Raw genomic sequence first — 17899 nt, forward strand, 5'->3', positions numbered from 1 at the left:
ATGAAGTTTGCCTGACTCCTGATGATGTGAGGACCATGAAATCACAATTCAGAGAGTGCGCTGGTATTTTAGGACATTTTTAAATACCGAAAATTATTCTTTGATGGTTTTTTAGCTTTTTGTAACAGAACTATTGAGATGGATTTTTGTCTTTCCTTCCCGCAGTCATAAAAACATACTGAGGCTAGAGGGGCTGCAAGTTGGTCTGTTGATCATCCACCATCCAGCCATCAAACGTACCAAATTGCGGCCCTCTAGCCTAGTAATTTTTGATCTTATTTAAGGTTACAGTTAGCCATAATCGGTGTGTCTGGCACTGCAATAGGTGCCAACAATGCAGGCCACCACTGGGCTGTGGCTGAACGTTTCACGGGCCGCTGCCGAGTGTTTCATGCAGCATTATAACTTGTACAGAAAATCGATTGCGCCGAAGACACTTCGGAGCATCTTTTACTGGTTTTGTTTTGCACTGAATCTGTCTAGTTATCTAGATGTTGTCTGAAAAGCTTCTTTTGTGGCGACCTGTCCGAATTTTTCGCTGATCTCGAAGAACTTTATCGTAGAGAGAAAGAGAGAATTTTATTCATTTGACTCTCATCATTAATAATAAAGACCTTTCTATAACAGATTCTCAAATAAGGAGAATCAGAACTGAATATACGAATTGTACAGGTATTGTTATGTATAACGATTCCTAAAAAGTCAGTAGATATCGACTCGATTTCAGATATCTTAGTATATAGATACCATTGCTTTCTCTTTAGTACTCCAAGTTGGTGGTTTGTTTTATCTTTCATACTCGGTAGTGACATGACGCTAACAGATGGCGCTGGTGTGCGTTGTGCGTCAGCTGACGCTCCGAGGTCCGGTATGAAATCAGTGGATTTCCTCCTTTTTTATATTTTCATATATTTTGTTTAAATCTATGCTCACACAAATTAGATGGGTATAGACTGCTTTAATTTTCCTTTTTAATTTTAATTTTAATTTTGTGCAAGCGATCTAAGGCAAACCCACTTGAATTGTTTTTGATAGATACGTGTAGTTTGATATTATTAAGAAATAAATCTGAGGAAAGATAATAATTATTACTCTTGTAGGAAGCACAAGGGAGTGACAGGCTTTGGCTAACGTTTCGGATTCCATTTGTGGGTTGGTGGTGTCATGTTTATCTCTGTTTTAACATCTCGTGGAAAATGACATTTTCTCAGGCTGAAGGTGATCGGGAAACAAAATGACGCCAGAATGTATCATTCTCTTGGCAGAAGTAATCACTTTACAGAAGGTGGCTTTCACATCGACAGAAAAATAATTTAAACAAAGAAATCATCAAAATCATTGATTCAATAATTTCATTATGAAATCCTATACAAGCAAATAGAATCAGGGAAGAGAAGTAATCGGATTAACTCATCGACGTGGAAAAAGGGTCGCTGACTGGGAGATGGAGAGAATGAAGACTCGAGTCTTGGAAAATTTGTTTTGTGTAAATTCACTGGAATGTGGAGGATCTGATGAAGAAGGAGGAAACACTGCTGACAAGATGTCTTTGGGAAGAGAGAGAGAGAGGGAGAGAGAGATACATGGTGCACGTAACATAAGAAAAAGAGAAAGAGAGATATGGTGCATGAAACAAGAGGAGGGAATGATTGTGCATGAAACGTATGAGAGAGAAGAGAGAGAGAGAGAGAGAGAGAGAGAGAGAGAGGAGACCTATTTTACAGAAATGAAGATCAACATACTATCTGTTACTGACAAATGACCAGCGTCAGATCACATTCCCAAACAGCCATCCATCACACTGATGGTCCTTCCACGTGACACATTTATTCTGGACGAAGAAAAGAAACAGAATTTATAAATAAAATCTCTCTTAGTAGTTCTGCGAGAGATTAGAATCAGATTCAAGATGGACAGATTGACTCTCAATGAAATGGCTTATTTAATCGAGTAAAAGGCTTTTGGGGAAATTGCTTTCATAATCTGTATAGGTTTTTTATTTTATTTTTTTTACACAGGAGACTTTATCTAAGATTTTTTGTGATGTTAAATTCACTGAGGCTGAATTGCTTCCGCCGATTTAGTGATTGAATGAAGGCGACTTTTGGATGATCGTTTTTATCTGCAAATCAAATTTGGTTTTATTTTTTGCGTCGAAAAATACAGAGATAAGGAATCAAGTCTCTCTCTCTCTCTCTCTCTCTCTCTCTCTCTCTCTCTCTCTCTCTCTCTTTCACCATAATCCTTTGCCTCCGCTAAAGTATAAGAATTCACGTAAGATCCATCGCGATGTTTCTAAATCTGGGCTACGTGATCTTGGAAAGCTCAGAAGCTGAATTGTTTTTCCTGAAAAGAGCAAAATCAGAGGCTTTTTTTGTTTCGTATAAAAGCGTCCCTGGAAACAAACAAGTAAAAATGCGCCGAAGAAAATTTGTTTTGGTCCTTAATCTTCTCCTTATTCTTCTCTGAGGTGATGGGGGACTTGCAGGACATGAGAGACGAAGGAATAGAAGACAAAAGAGAAACAGGGAAGATGCACATGGGAGAGGCTTATTAGATAAAGCAGCGACCAGTCTAAGGGTTCAGGTTTTGAAGAGAAGAAAAATCAATAATTGACGTTTCCTTAAGTAGAATCTTATGTCTTGGTTTAGTTGAATATCCTGTAACCGCTTCTATCTTCCTTCCATGTCCTGGTTAGTTCAACCCCCTCCCCATCTCCCTACCTCTTCACCTACCCCATTCCCCTACTTCTTACTTATACCGCTTCCCACTTCCCCACATCCCTATTCCCCCTTCCCCACCTCTCCTACTTTTACCACCTTCCCTCACATCCCCTACCTTCTCCCCCTTCCCCCACCCCCACTTCCTGCTCAGATCTTGCTCATGGAAAGTGAGAGAGGACGAGTATAGCAGAATTCGTTCGAATTTCTAACCCAACCCAATAATGGAAAGAGGAGGAGGAAGAGGAGAGGAGGAAAGTTCTGATGAATTGTTGCTGTGCCTCTTCTTCAGGAGACTGAATTTTATTATTATTATTATTATTATTATTATTATTAGATTCAGAGAGATGAAGAACCCTATTCACATGGAACACGGCCTTCAGGAGGGGGCCGTTGACTTGCAACTCAAGCTGCCGAAGAATAATCTGGAGGTGTCATTTGAAAGAAGCAACAGAAGGTAACAGACAATACACAAAGAAGAGATCAGTTACTGAAAAGGAAAAGAGTAAACCGACAAATTAATTGATAGATAGATAGATAAAGATGTTTTAATCGCTCAAATACAAGGAGAATTGGGTGGATCCTAACTGCGTGGGAGCTATTTCAGAACTTAGGCCCCTGAAGACCAACAGACTTTGTCCTAAAATGGCAGTTGGCCCACCCTCTCTCTCAATCGCCTTTAAAAGGTTAGCCCTGGCTGTCAAGTGTGAAGAGAGAGAGAGAGAGAGAGAGAGAGAGAGATGAGAGAGAGAGCAGAGGGGACTGTGGCTTTAGATTCATTATGAAGGAACCTTTTGTTGCTGAATCTTGGCTGAAGTTTCATGATCATAGTCTTATTAATTTGGATCGTCTGAGCAAGCATTTTTTGTTGTGGTTGGTTCTGAATGATCGAGGCTGTAAATCAGTGGGGGTCAGTGATGCCATCAGTTCACTTTCAAGCTGTGCGCTGTAGGCATTACTTAATGAGGCTCTTTACAGCGTTCCTTCGGCCCCTAGCGCACACCCCTTTCGTTCCTTTTACTGTACCTTCCACTCTTATTATATCTTCCATCTTGCTATCCACCCTCTCCTGACATTTATTTCATAGTGCAACTAAGAGGTTTTCCTTCTGTTACATCTTTTAAAAACTTTCCTTTATCTCAATTTCCCTTTCAGCGCTGAATGACCTCATAGTCCCAGTGTTTGGCTTTGCCTGCACTCTGTAATCCATTCCAATCCTATCATCTGTCCGCAATTAAAAGGCGATTTGATCATTTCTCTCTCTCTCTCTCGGCTCTCTCTCTCTCTCTCTCTCTTTATTTTATGCCTGACGAACGGCTACATTATTTTCTACCTTATTCGTTTGTTCTTTTCAACCGTGTTCTGTAAATAAACAAACACAAGACTTGTTCGTTGTAGATATTTCGTTTTCTTTGTTTTTTTGTAGAATTTTTTGTTTTCCGAATTCTTTGGAAATGGCGTCATGGCCACAAAAAATTTTGTTTTTTTTTTAAAAAGTTACTTTTGTTGTATGTTTGTCGTTTATACAGATTCTGCGTAAGGAAATATTTAGAGCAGTCTTCTAAAACTCATGTTTGAAACATATCACAAACAGCTTGACAACAAGTCGACGACTGTGAGTGGAGAACAATTTGGCAAATGTTGAATAAAAGTATGAAGCAGTGGTGATTCTCCTGAATGACGAGAAAAGCGGTCTTCTAAAACATGTCATCAATACGCATTAGTCATTTGTCGCATACTTATCACTAATAAGTCGGAAACAAGTCCAACAACTGTATGTGAACTCATTGGGGAGTTAAGCTTTGGAAGATGCTTGATAACAGCTTTAAGCATTGGGGATTCTCCTGAGGGGACGAGAAAAGCGGCCCTCTAAAGCATGCCATCAACACATGTCTGCAACTTGTCACATACTGTTGACAGGTTGACAAGAAGTTGACGGTTGTGAGTGGAGAATGAAACTTTGGCAAATGCCTGATAACAACATGAAGCAGTGGTTAAAAGTACCAATAAATCATTGTCTTGTTTCCAATAAGTCAACAACTTGCATTCAGCCTTTTCATTGTGTGTGAAGTGAGTTGGCAACACGTTTATAACAACATTTTACTGAATTTTGTTTTCATAATAAATAAGCTTAAGTAGAAATTTCTCAATTGATGGTGTTTTTGCTTTGTCAGTTTTTAACAAATATCAGGACAGTCAACTCAGACCTTGACTATTTGTATTGTTTAATCTTTTCTGACACTTATCTTTCCCTCTCGTGATTTGGTTTGTTGGGCCTCATTGTGACTCGTGCCGATTCATCATCTGGGTCTTCAGTCAAGTGTGAATACAGAGGCCCCACTCCAGGAGGTTCTCTCTCCGTCCAAGTCCCTCTTTGAACCACCTTAAGAACATGCATTGTCAACCCCTTCTTGTACATATCTCTCTCTCCTCTCTCTCTCTCTCCTCTCTCTCGCTCTCTCTCTCTCTCTTCTGCTTCTTTCACTCGAGTTATGAGCCTCTCTCCCTTCGCCTTTGTCTGGTAATAATCTCTTCACTTCTCTCTCTATTAACCTGAATAGGATTTTTTTAATCCCGATCTCCAAAGCAGGTGGGCCAGAAGCAATTTCCAGGTCTTTCCTAATATGGTAGCTCCCCTTATATATGCATATGTATATATATGTATATATATAATATATATATATATATACTATATATATATATATATATATATATATATCTGGGGACCTTTAGCCATTCCCTTCACGCCTAATTAGGCTCTCTCTCTCTCTCTCTCTCTCTCTCTCTCTCTCTCTCTCTTCTCTCTCTCTCTCTCTCTCTCTGAAAGATGATCTGTCTGCAGCATCTTATGATGTAGGCCTAATGGAGCGTTGTGTTGCCTCTAAGTCAGAGAACGAATAGCAAAGAATAATTTTCCCTTTAATAAATAAATAGTCAGGAACAGAGGTCAGAGGTCAGAGTTGTTGCTTCTGTGACCTTATGTTCACCAAGGAGGTGTAGCCTGCACCTTCATCCCCTCGTAGCATGAATATTTAGTCTTTTACAGTATGGGATTGGAATAAGTCTTAAATTAGCTCCAAATGACTATTGCTTTTGTTCCATAGTACCATAAGGTCTATGATGGATACCGTTCATGAAATAAAAAGCATTTCTCATAGTACTGTAGCGATATTGGGGTGCAAATACTAACCTCACTTGTGTTAATTGTTGGACTTCATTAAGTGGTTTTTCTCTAATAATAATAATAATAATAATAATAATAATAATAATATAATAATAATTTACGTACAAATCTTCATCTCTGTTTGTGTTTCAACATGAGTCTACACCAAACCTTCCTTTTTCATTTTTTTAATTGCGACGCTCATTGTTTTTCATTAGTGACGGTTTTATAAACAATTAGGTGGAACGTCCCCTAAACTTAATTCGTTATTCATGATTCCCTCAAACAAATTAGATCAGTTGTTTCATAATTAAGGTGGACCAACAATCCAGTCCTGACTGTTGACTGGTTATTCATTATTCATGAATTATTTCCCTTTTGGATATCATGAATCGGTGTACCAAAGGAAATTAAAGTGTGGGATTAACGTATCTGAATTTGAGGCCTAGGTGAAGAGGGAGTGCTGTCCAGAAAGGTTGCCATGCAACGACATTGACCAAGAATGACTGAGGAGGAGTGTGGAAGAGGAGTTGTTGTGTTGGTGATACTGAAGAGAAAATGGTAGAAAACTTAGGAAAAGCTTTTCCACGAGGAGAAATGTTTATAGCTTGGCTACAAAATATAAAGTATATAGTCTTTAGTGCGCCCAGGTTCACACAGGACTTATCCAGAATATTTGAAAGATATTTCATTCAGCCCAGTGGGAATCATCCGGGATAATCCAGTTAATGCAGGTCTATCGTTCAAAGTTTGTGTTTATCTTCCCGGTGCATTTTGTAGTTGCTACGTAGGGAAAAAGTGGGACGATATTTGGTGAGAGAGAGAGAAGAGAGAGAGAGAGAGTGGTGTGAGAGAAGTGAAAAGCATTAGCGAAAAGAATCGGCCTAATATTTGGCCCAGTTTACGTTAAATTTGAAGCCTCTTTCAGTGATGGCTGGGGTCATTTTTTGACATTACGTGGGGAAAGTTTTAATAGAAAGCGAAAGTAGTCGTAGCTTCCGTGATATGAATAGGAGTATCTCTCTCTCTCTCTCTCTCTCTCTCTCTCTCTCTTCTCTCTCTCTCTCTCTATCTTTCTCTCTCTCTCTCTCTCTCTCTTTCTCTCTCTCTCTTCTCTCTCTCTCTCCTCTTGGTAGATATCTTTTGTGAGAAGGGAGCAAATGTCTTATTTATTTAGTTTGAATAATTGGCTTATATCATTATTTGTAAACAATGTTATTGAGATTTGAAACTTTTTACTATCTCTCTCTTCTTTTTTTTTTTTTTTTTTTTTTTTTTTTTTCTTTTCCCTCTCTCTCTGCCATGAAAAAAGAGGATTTCTTCCTATTCCCACAATTGTTCCCCTTACTCTTCCCCTCCCTCCTTCCCCGCTACTTCCCCTTCCCCAAACATCTCTTGCTGTCTCGTCAAAAGGATTGATAGGTTTGCAATGGAAAGCTAAACAGAAAGGAAACCAATCTACCTTGATGTGATGTTTCCTTAGCTCATTCCGCACCTGCTTGCCTAAACACCCCCCCACCCCGCCCCCCTGCAGTCAGTTGGGGAGAGAGAGGGAGAGATGAAAAAACTAGGATCGATTTTCTACTGTAAGTGATAATTATTTTAAAATGCTAGGCGGTTATATTTTTACTAAAACTTGAACCTGCCTTATTTCTCCTCCTCCTCCTCCCCACCTCCTCCTCCTCCTCCTCCTCCACCTCCTCCTCCCTCCTACTCTTCTTCTTCTCCTTCTTCTCTTCTCCAAACTTGGCATAAAACTGTTTTATCCAAAGGCTTTTTTTTTGTTTTGTTTCAAGAAACTCTGAAGAGATCTGCCTTTGCTTCAGAGCAGGAATTTCTCAGAAGTTCTCAAGAAATTTGTATTTTCTTATACAAATTAATATGAATATTTGTATGAATTTCTATGAATTTTTGTTTCCATCGCTTGTGAAATTGCTGTCGAAATTTTTTTCTCTCCTCCGAGTTTCGTAGGAGGAAACAAAATTCATTTTTTTCTCGATAGAAACAGATTTGAAGGAAAAACTTCTTTATAGATGGTTTCTCTGATGACTGAATATGACGTCTTTCTATTTTATAGTTGAGTTTAATCGTAATATATAGTTTTATTTAATCATCCAACAACAGGGATTTGTTGCCGGATTTAAAAAGGACTATTTTTTTTTATTTAAATGTCCTGTGATCATAATTCATATTTAATCTAGGAAGTCTTTGGAATTATTAAAATATGTTGAAATAAACTCAGTGATTCAGAATATTAGACGTCTCATATTCCACCTGCCAAAAATAATTGTGTATTTGGGTTTATTCCTCCTCCCTCTTGTTTATCCCCCGTCTTTCTCTCCCCTTCATTATTCCCCCTCCCCCTCCCCTCCCTTCCAATCTTCCTAAACACTTCTGTTAGTCGTGACCCATAATTTGAGAACCACTAGTTAGTTGGTTTTCCATTGGTTGTTTTCCCTATGACATGTTTTATTATTATTGTTGTGCAATTTGTTGTTTTACCCATGAGGGTTTTCCCATTTGTTGTTTTACCCAAAAGTCGGTTTACCCATCGGTTGCTTTGTTTTACTCATTAGTTGTTGTACCCTTTAGCGTTTTGCCTATTAGTTTTATCCACGAGTTGTTCTGTCCATGAGATGTTTCACCCATTACTCTTTTGTTGTTTTGCCCATTACTTATTGTTGGTTTTTTCATGAGTTGTTTTACTAATGAATTGCTTTGCTCATTAGTTGTTTAACTCATGAGTTTTTCCCATGAAATGTTTTACCCATAAGTTGTTTTAGACTTTTGTTGTTTTGCCTATGAAGGTTTTCTCTTGTTTTCCTCATTAGATATTTTACTATTTGGTTGTTTTGCCCATTAATTGTTTTACCCATAAGGGATTTCCCTTTTTTTCATTAGTTGTTTAACCCCTTTAGTTTTTTAAGAATTAGTTGTTTTACCTTATAGTTGTTTTGTCAATTAGTTGGTTTAACCTGTAGTTGTTTTACCTATTAGTTATTTTACCTATTTGTTTTTTTTAATTTTATCCATTGGTTGTTTTCTCAATTACTTGTTTTACCCATTGTTTTTTTTACCCAATCGTTGTTTTGCCCATTAGTTGTTTTACCTTTAGTTGTTTTGCTCCTCAGTTATTTTGCCATTTGGTTTTTTGTCTATTAGTTGTTTTACCCTTTAGTTGCTTTAGCCATTGGTTGTTTTACCTATTTGGTTGTTTTACTCATTAGTTGCTTTACCTAATAGTTATCGCAATTTCTATCAACTTTGATGGATATTTAACAGATTTTATCAGAAGTCGAATTTAGTCAGAATTTTCCAAGTTAGAAGTTTCGTCGAATTTATTCTGAGTTTCTCAAATCGTATTTCTTTATTTTTATCTGTCTGGTTGTCCTTATAATATTCACGTTTTATGAAATGCCTCAATCCTCAATTGCCAAGTCCTACAATCCTTCAATACTTCAGTCCCTCAGTCCTTCAGTCATTCAATCCCATAATCCTTTAGTCCCTCCCACAGTCCTTCAATCCTTCAGTTTCTCAATCCTTTTGTTTTTCAATCCTACAATCTTTCATTACTCCAAACATTCAATCCTACAATATTTTAGTCCCTCAACCCTACTATCCTTCAGTCCGTAAATCCTACGATCCTTCAGTGCTTCAAACATTCAGTCCTACAGTCCTTTAGTCCCGCAATCCTACGATCCTTCATTCAGTCTTTCAATCCCTCAATCCTCCCTCATCTCCTCCATTCACAGCTGCTGTTAACGAATGGCGTCGACAGCCATAAAGTCCTGTGACTCTAAAAGAGGACCTTGCGGTCTGTTTTGTGTCCTCCGGTCTTGCCAGGTTTAGGGGGTTGAGAGAGAGAGAGAGAGAGAGAGAGAGAGAGACGAGAGAGAGAGAGAGGGGGGAGAGAGAGAGAGAGTTCTATCGTTTAAATTGAAACTTTCCCTCACAAACGCGAGACGTTCCGAGCTGTCTCTGTTTACACCTTGTAAACAAATTGCTTCTTCTTCTTCTTCTGTTTGTCGGTGTTGACGTGTTGGAGGACGAATGAGAAGCGGACTACCAATCAGACTCCTATTTCTTGTGTCGATTTTTGTCTTATAAGTCAACATTGGATGTGCAAAATGAGGTTCATATGTTCGCAGTACTAAGGGAAGTTGGTCAAACCCGTTTTTGGACAAAGGCTTATTTTAGAAATCATTGAAAGCTCGATTTTTGTCTTAACAAGGAAATATTATTTGATGTAGAAATGGGGAAGGGATGTTGATAGTACTAAGGGAATTTGGTAAATCAGGTCTTTGGTTAAGAGAAGTTGCAGGAATTAGCAGAAGCAACTGGAAAAAGTGAAGCCATATATTTTGTCGAAAACCTAAAATATATTTATTTAGTCAATTAATAAACCGTAAATAGGCTAAGTAGAGGTGAGACAGCTGTAAATATAATGATATTACAATGGTAAGTCACTTTCCAAAATATTACATCCCATTTTCTGTCAAAATCACTAAACACGAAAGTAACAGTAAAATAAACAAGAAAAAGGTTGAGACACTTCCATTCTCGCCAATAGATGTCGTCACTTTGTGTTCTTCTCTTCTTCGGTCTTCATCATCATCATTATTGATAGCTGGTTGTAGATTGGGAGAAGGGGAGGGGGAGGTTGGTGCCAATGGCCCTTCCCCTCCCTCAGAACCAATAATGGAAATTAGATAGCAAATTGGATCACAGAACGTCAAAGACATCAGGTCTTCTCGCGAGATGTCATACATAGTCTTTGGGGGTCGAATTTCATCGTGAGCTCTGTCTAGCAGATTGCCGTTAATGACTCAATTTTTTTTAATTCGTGTTCCATCGAGATTTTTTCGTGCCAAGAATCTTGCTGACTCCTTTCCCATCTTTTGATATGCCCAGGTTGGGTATGAATACCCTTTTTTCGCATGAAACAAACGTTTTTATCACGAAGCACAGCACGCAACCTTTACCAAAAACAAGTCTACATTGTGACCTTTTACATGACCTGTCGTTTTATAACGCATTGCGCTAAACGCACTTCATATGATATACTATTAATTATATATATATATATACTTATACTATATTATATATATATAATATATACTATTATATCTAGATATATATATATATATATATATAGTAATATATATATAGATCATATATATATATATATATATATAGTATATATATAGATAGTATATATATATATATATATATATATATATATAGATATATATATATATATATCTCATATATATATATATATATAAATATATATATATGTGTGTGTGTGTGTGGGTGGGGGGTGGGGGTGGGGGGGTGGGGGTGGGTGTTAAATTCTGTTCGTTTTGGGGACGTGATAAAAGTGCAGGAAGTGTTTGTAAATGGAAAATGCTCAGGGTAATTATTGTAATTTATGCCATCAGTATTTCGGTCGATATTTAGGAGGTAATTGATGGTAATTGCCATTTCCATTTCACGATAAAATGAAACAATTTTGCACAAAACCTGATTTCATTTTTCGAAATAACTATGAAGTTGATTTTTCCGAGTGTAAACGCATATACATACATATAAGTACTTTATATATTATATTTAATATCGTTTACGTGCTGTGTTTTATACACCCTGATTACAGTGTATTTGTTTGAAAAGTATATTACAATCTTATACTTAGTACTATCTAAATATTTAGCTGTGAAGTGTAATTTGTGAAAATCAATGAATACTTTTTTTAGTGCCGTTTTGAATCTGTGATTGTGAACATAGACCTTTGCCGTTACATCTGGCGTCACAGGTTAATTAAAGAAGAGTAATTAAAAATAAGGAACGTCATAATATATATATATTTTATATATATATCTATATATATATATACTATAATATATATTATATATATATAGATATATATATATATATATATATATATATATTCATATGATATATATATATATATATATATATATATTATATATATATATAATATTCTTCTGGCGATGACTAAATAAAAGGAGAATGATAAGAATCAAAAGCACAGAGACAGAGGACAGAGAGAGCTCCATTTCAACACTTGAAGATCGTCAAACACTCGTGAAAACACTTGTCACAGAAGACGATCACTTTTAGTCCTAAGTGGGGAAAGTTTTCATTAACAGTTTATAAGTAATCCCTACTTAAGTGATATGAATTGGGTGCATTTTCGCTTTGTATTGATTGTGTGTGTGGGGGGGGGGGGGGGGGTGTGTGAAAAGTTGTGTTAAAAAATTAAAGGTGAAGTTGTCGCACAGATAAATGAGGTTGGGAGGCGGTTGTCTACGATACTGGATGAGGCCTTTTTCAGCTTAGCTTTGTTGTAGTTATTTTTGAGGAAAGGCAACTTTAGGGCAATGATGTAAGCAAAACATAAAAAGGTAAAAGGTACAGCCAAATAAATTATGTAGTTGGATGTCATATTTTTTTTCTAATGTTTTTTCCTTTTGTTCAGGTATGTTCTCTTTTTGCAGTTTTATCGTGGCATAAGGTAAGGTACTAGGTAAGAAATATATAGACTTGTCAACAAACTTTATATTATTCCTAGGAATCAGAACAAGGGATATTCTCAGAAGAAGAACTGTCCATAAAGGCTTCAAGATATCTAGTCATTTACTTTCAAAATTTTATCATTTTATGCATTAAGTCTGAAAAATACTGAACTTCAGTAAATACTACCTACTTACGTTACCAATCAAAATATGAGACAGAGACAGAGACAGAGAGGAAGCAATTACGTTTAGGTTGGTTTGTGTATTTGTGTATTTCCATCCAATTCCTTGTCATTTTTCATAACTCCCACATATAACTAATCCCAGACCTTTGAAATGTGGAGGGTACCAAGCTGCGCAAATGGGTATAGATATTGAAGGTCTTCCTGGGCAGTTAGAGTAATCGCCTTCTCCAACGAATCCTCGTGAGAATCAACATAGATAAAAGAGAAATAAGTAATGTATAATGAGTGGAGATTTATATCCTTCATAAACAGTGTTTATTACCCACAAAATGAGGAATGGTCCTCATTATGTACAACTTGTTATGGCATCATTAATGTGATTTTTATTGCTCTAGGCATTAATTAGAAGCTGTGCAATAATAGTTTTTATTTTTATTTTACTTCAAAGGTTATATATTTGTTCATTAAATGGTTTCTTTACTATTATAGTCGTCTGCATTATTATTTTGTTTATTTTTATTCGTAGCCACAAGAGTAATATTAAATATAACTAATATTTACTATAATAAGATGGTAAATTGTAGTTTTTATCATTTACTTTCACTTTAAAGTTAAGAATTAAATAATTACTTATAATACTTCACTTTAAATTTTTCCTTTGCAATCAGGGCTAGAAACGAGAGAGAGATCGATAGATAGATAGAGAGAGAGAGAGAGAGAGAGAGAGAGAGAGATAATGTTCTGATTTCTGTGCGCTTTTGAGAGCTGTGTTTACCAGAAAATTCCACCACTACAGAGAGAGAGAGAGAGAGAGATAGTATAATCATCATATTTAACGACTTTGGTTAATGGTTAATAGGGCACGAGACCAAACGCCTCTCCCCCTCCCTTACTCTCCCCCTCCCCCTTGTGATCTTCATCCCCCCTCCCCCCTTGTGATCTTCATCCCCCACAAATTGATTATGATGAGGAGCGAATATGTAATATAATTGTGATCATGAGTGAGTACACTCATTATCATTCCAGGTCCTATCTGGATGGAGCCTCTGGTGATGAGCCTCTTATTCTCCCCTAATCTCTTTCCAGCCTCTGTTTCCCTCGACAATTGATTTATTCTCTCAATAAGTGAAAGAAAGAAGCTATATTGCGTCGTTGAATGATAGAAGAAGACAGTTTCATTGATGGCCAAGATGCCTTCATTTCATTCATTATTTCCAGACTTCAAGAGGCGTTTTTTATGACGATTTGCTGTGGAAGTTCTCCAAGTTTTCACCTTCTCTGGATCTTCTATCTTGCTATCCAACCACTTCAACTCCCTCTTGTCACTGTCTCAGACGCTTCATGGGCACTAGTGCCCCGGTGCTTGGCTTTATAGCTAAAATTTTGTAAATATTGCCTCTGTGTGTGTGTGTTTTACATGAACTGAAGTTAATGAATATTCTTAAGAAACACAGGTCTCATGAGCTCATAAATAAGAACAGAAAATACCTCTCTCTCTCTCTCTCTCTCTCTCTCTCTGGCTTTTAAACAGTTCTGTCATACTGCATGTAAATTGCGCTCTTCTGTTGAACAATGAAGTCTTCCCTCGTACGGATACAGTGCTACAGCTTTTGATGTCGACAGTTATTCAAGATCTCTGGAATTTCGTTTCTGTTTCACCCTGTAGGTCTTTATAAATGCTCTTTATTTTGCATAAGGCTTTTAGGGAAAAGCTGACTTTTGTATTGAAGAGAGGCGAGAACAACGAGCGATGGAAATTCCTCCCCGATTTTATCGAAGGAAGAAGAAAAACGGTGGATCCGATTGGCCATCTCTCTCTCTCTCTCTCCCTCTCTCTCTCTCTCTCTCTCTCTCTCTCTCTCTCTTCATCTCGTTCTCTCCTTTTCTCTTCTCGTGTGACATTTGGTCCTCAAAATTGGTTTTATTCGGCCTCTCCTTTTCCTCCCTTCCCCCTCCCCTTTTTTATTTTTATTTTTATATATTCGTGAAAAAGATCGAGTTGCATTGATTCAAAAGCAATTATTTTTTTTTTATCCGGCGGGTGGAATGGTTTTTTTTACACAGTCGATGATAAAGTTTTTTTTCTTTTTATACTTAAGGCCAGAAATCTTTGTCAAGGTCTGGTTCGTCATTAAAAGGTTTGTCACCTTCATGACGCAGAACCTATTACGAAGTCTAGTATGAGTTTCTCTCTCTCTCTCTCTTATTCCTTTCCAATGGGAGGTAAAAGGCTTTTTCCCAATTTTTGGAGGACCATGTTTAACTTTTTAAATTCGATCTTTAAAAATATATTTAATTCTTCAAGTTTTTAGGCAGAGAATAATTAAAGGGGAAAGTAATGATTCCTTATATGGGTGACTGTCACGAGAGAGAGAGAGAGAGAGAGAGAGAGAGAGAGAGAGAGAGAGAGAGAGAGAGCAACTGAAGCAACTGTCAAAACGACTGACGCTTAACCAGAATCTTATTGTTGACGTAAATTGAAATCAGAGTGAACACTCAGTGGGATGGTGGCATTCTGGCAAGAAATTATCTCACTCAATTTTATCAGACAAATCTTTCAAAAAATCCAAGGAGGGGAAAAACGTATTTTGAACGCAAATATTTTAGTTATTGTCTTGAAGTTGAAATAAAATTCCAGATTGCATCATTTCTCTTCTCTCGTCGAGACCTGTCACCGTCTGTCTCTCTTCATTGAGCGAGATTTATATCCCCGAATCTCCTCGATTTGATCGGTATCTTGTGCGCATGCGTCGAAATACAAAGAATGAAATGATTGGTATTTGAGGTGGGTAAAATTTTCAGATTTCTTGAAAAAAAAATTAATAACATTGATTAATCAGCTCTGAATAGAGACTGATGCTCATTAGATGCCAGCTGCGATGGATCGTAATTTGCCATGTTTTATTGTTTTTCATTAAGTAATTTGAGTATAATGTGTTTCGAAGCCATTAGGTTTTTAGTTTATTCATCAGACAAATGATCTGTTCCATTACTCTGCCTCGTTGTTGTTGTGATTGGGGCCATAAAGTTGCCTTTCTTCATAAACAAACAACTTCTGTTTACCTTTCATCTCTCCTGTACACTGTCCCTCAGAAACGGAAATGTCAGAATGTGACAAACTACCTCATCGAGGCCCTTCCGACGAGGTACTCATTTCGACAGAGCGGTCAACTTCAAGTCTAATTTTCTATATCCTCTTTCTCCTTTTCTAACCCAGCTGCGACCCTCGGCAGTCGTCTAACAGCGAAGTATATAACTCAGCACTTAGGTCAACAGAGGCACAAACTATTTTTATGGAACTCGCCAATCTATCCACCGCCACCTCCCCCCCCCCCCCACCCCAATCCCCTTAACCCCTCTTCGTCCGGTTCAGGAATCTAACTTGGATTTTCCAGTTGTGAACTACATGTATTCTATAGGTAACGAGTAGACAGACAGACAGACAGACAGACAGACAGACAGAGAGGTGGGTGGGGTGGGAGGTGGGGGCGATTATATATATATATATATATATATATATATATATATGATATATATATATATATATATATATGTATATATATATATATATATATATATATATATATATATATATATATATATATATAAATACCTCGGAATTGATATATTTTCATATATGTACCGAGGGGGAATTTTTAGTTGATAATAATTTTCGTACCCCCATGGGATCGAACCACCGTCCAGTAGGACGGGAACGAAATTATTATCAACTAAAAATTCCCCCTCGGTACATATATGAAAATATATCAATTCCGAGGTAGAGCGAATTAGATATTAAAGGACATTTGTAGCTCGAATGATTTATATGAATCACGGTGATGTGATAAATATTCATATTATATATATATATATATATATATATATATATATATATATATATATTATATATAGATATATATATATATATATTATATATATATTTTTTTTTTTTTTTTTTGTTAAACAGCTTATTTTAGATAAAAAAGCGGACTGTTATTTTTAGTTAAAGCAGCTGATTATCATTTTTAGTTAAACATCTGATTATCATTTTAGATAAACAGCTGATTGCCATTTATGGCTAAACATCTGATCGTCGTTATTGGCTTAACAGCTGATTGTAATTATTAGTTCAACAGCTGATTCCATAGAGGGTAAGAACCAATGTCTTATAAACCTCTATTTCCCTTGACACTTCTTTGATTTGTGGGCCACCTTTTTTCGAGAGGAGGGGGCCCTCTCTCTTCTCCATTCCCCTCCCGCACACACCTCCCCTCTCCCTTGCAAAGTAACAGGTGTCATAACAATGTTCCCAAGTGTCAGTCTTCATTCTGAAGCCTTGTAACTTCATTTCCTTTGGTCTCATTCTGTCAAGAGTCGCCATTCCACTTTTTGCTCGGTTTCTGTTCAGAATTTTTTTTTTATTTCTTTTGATGAAACCGAAAATCTTTTCATTATCTCCGATAGATGTTTTTATCAAGAGGATCATTAGCTCTTATTAGGGTTTGTCAGCTTTATGAGGTTTTTGATCATTATATGGTTGCATTTGTTCTCTCTCTCTCTCTCTCTCTCTCTCTCTCTCTCTCTCTCTCTCTCTCATTTCGTTTTGTATTTGGACAATTCCTAATCGAATGTCTTGTGAAGATTTAATCAGCGTTCCCTTCGTCTTTGAAGGGCAAATTTTTAGGACCAGATTAAAAAGGACGTGTTATCTCCCCTTCTCGAGTGTTCATTGACGTAATTCTCTCTCTCTCTCTCTCTCTCTCTCTCTCTCTCTCTCTCTCTCTCTCTCTCTCTCTCTCTCTCTCCATAAAACTGATTCATGATTATTCTTCAGACACGGAGAATTAGTAATCGATCTGGTGTCCTGAGAGGGACGAATCGCAGCATCCACCTGGGATGCAATAATTAGGGAGCAGATGCTGATGTGTTTGCAAAGGAAAATCTCAGACGGATGAAACTCTGATGAATGTCTGACCCTAATTAGCTTGTCTGTCCTCAGAATAAATAGGAATGATAAATAGATAAATAAACAAACAAATAACTTGATTATTTTATTAACTGACAAATTAATAAATCTAAATTTAAATGCCAACCCAAACTTTCATCTTATATATCTGCAGAAACCGTCATGACTGCAATCGAGAAATATTTTCATGTTTTCAATATTTTCACATTTACTCTAAAAAGACGACCTCCCCATCGATCCAGCATCCTTTAATATAGAGCAAAGCATCCCTTCAAATTCCCCAATATTACCGCCTCGAGAGGAGGGGGCGTGCCGGTGTGGGTTAGGAA

Source organism: Macrobrachium nipponense, chromosome 25 (assembly GCF_015104395.2).
Source record: "Macrobrachium nipponense isolate FS-2020 chromosome 25, ASM1510439v2, whole genome shotgun sequence".
NCBI lineage: Eukaryota > Metazoa > Arthropoda > Malacostraca > Decapoda > Palaemonidae > Macrobrachium > Macrobrachium nipponense.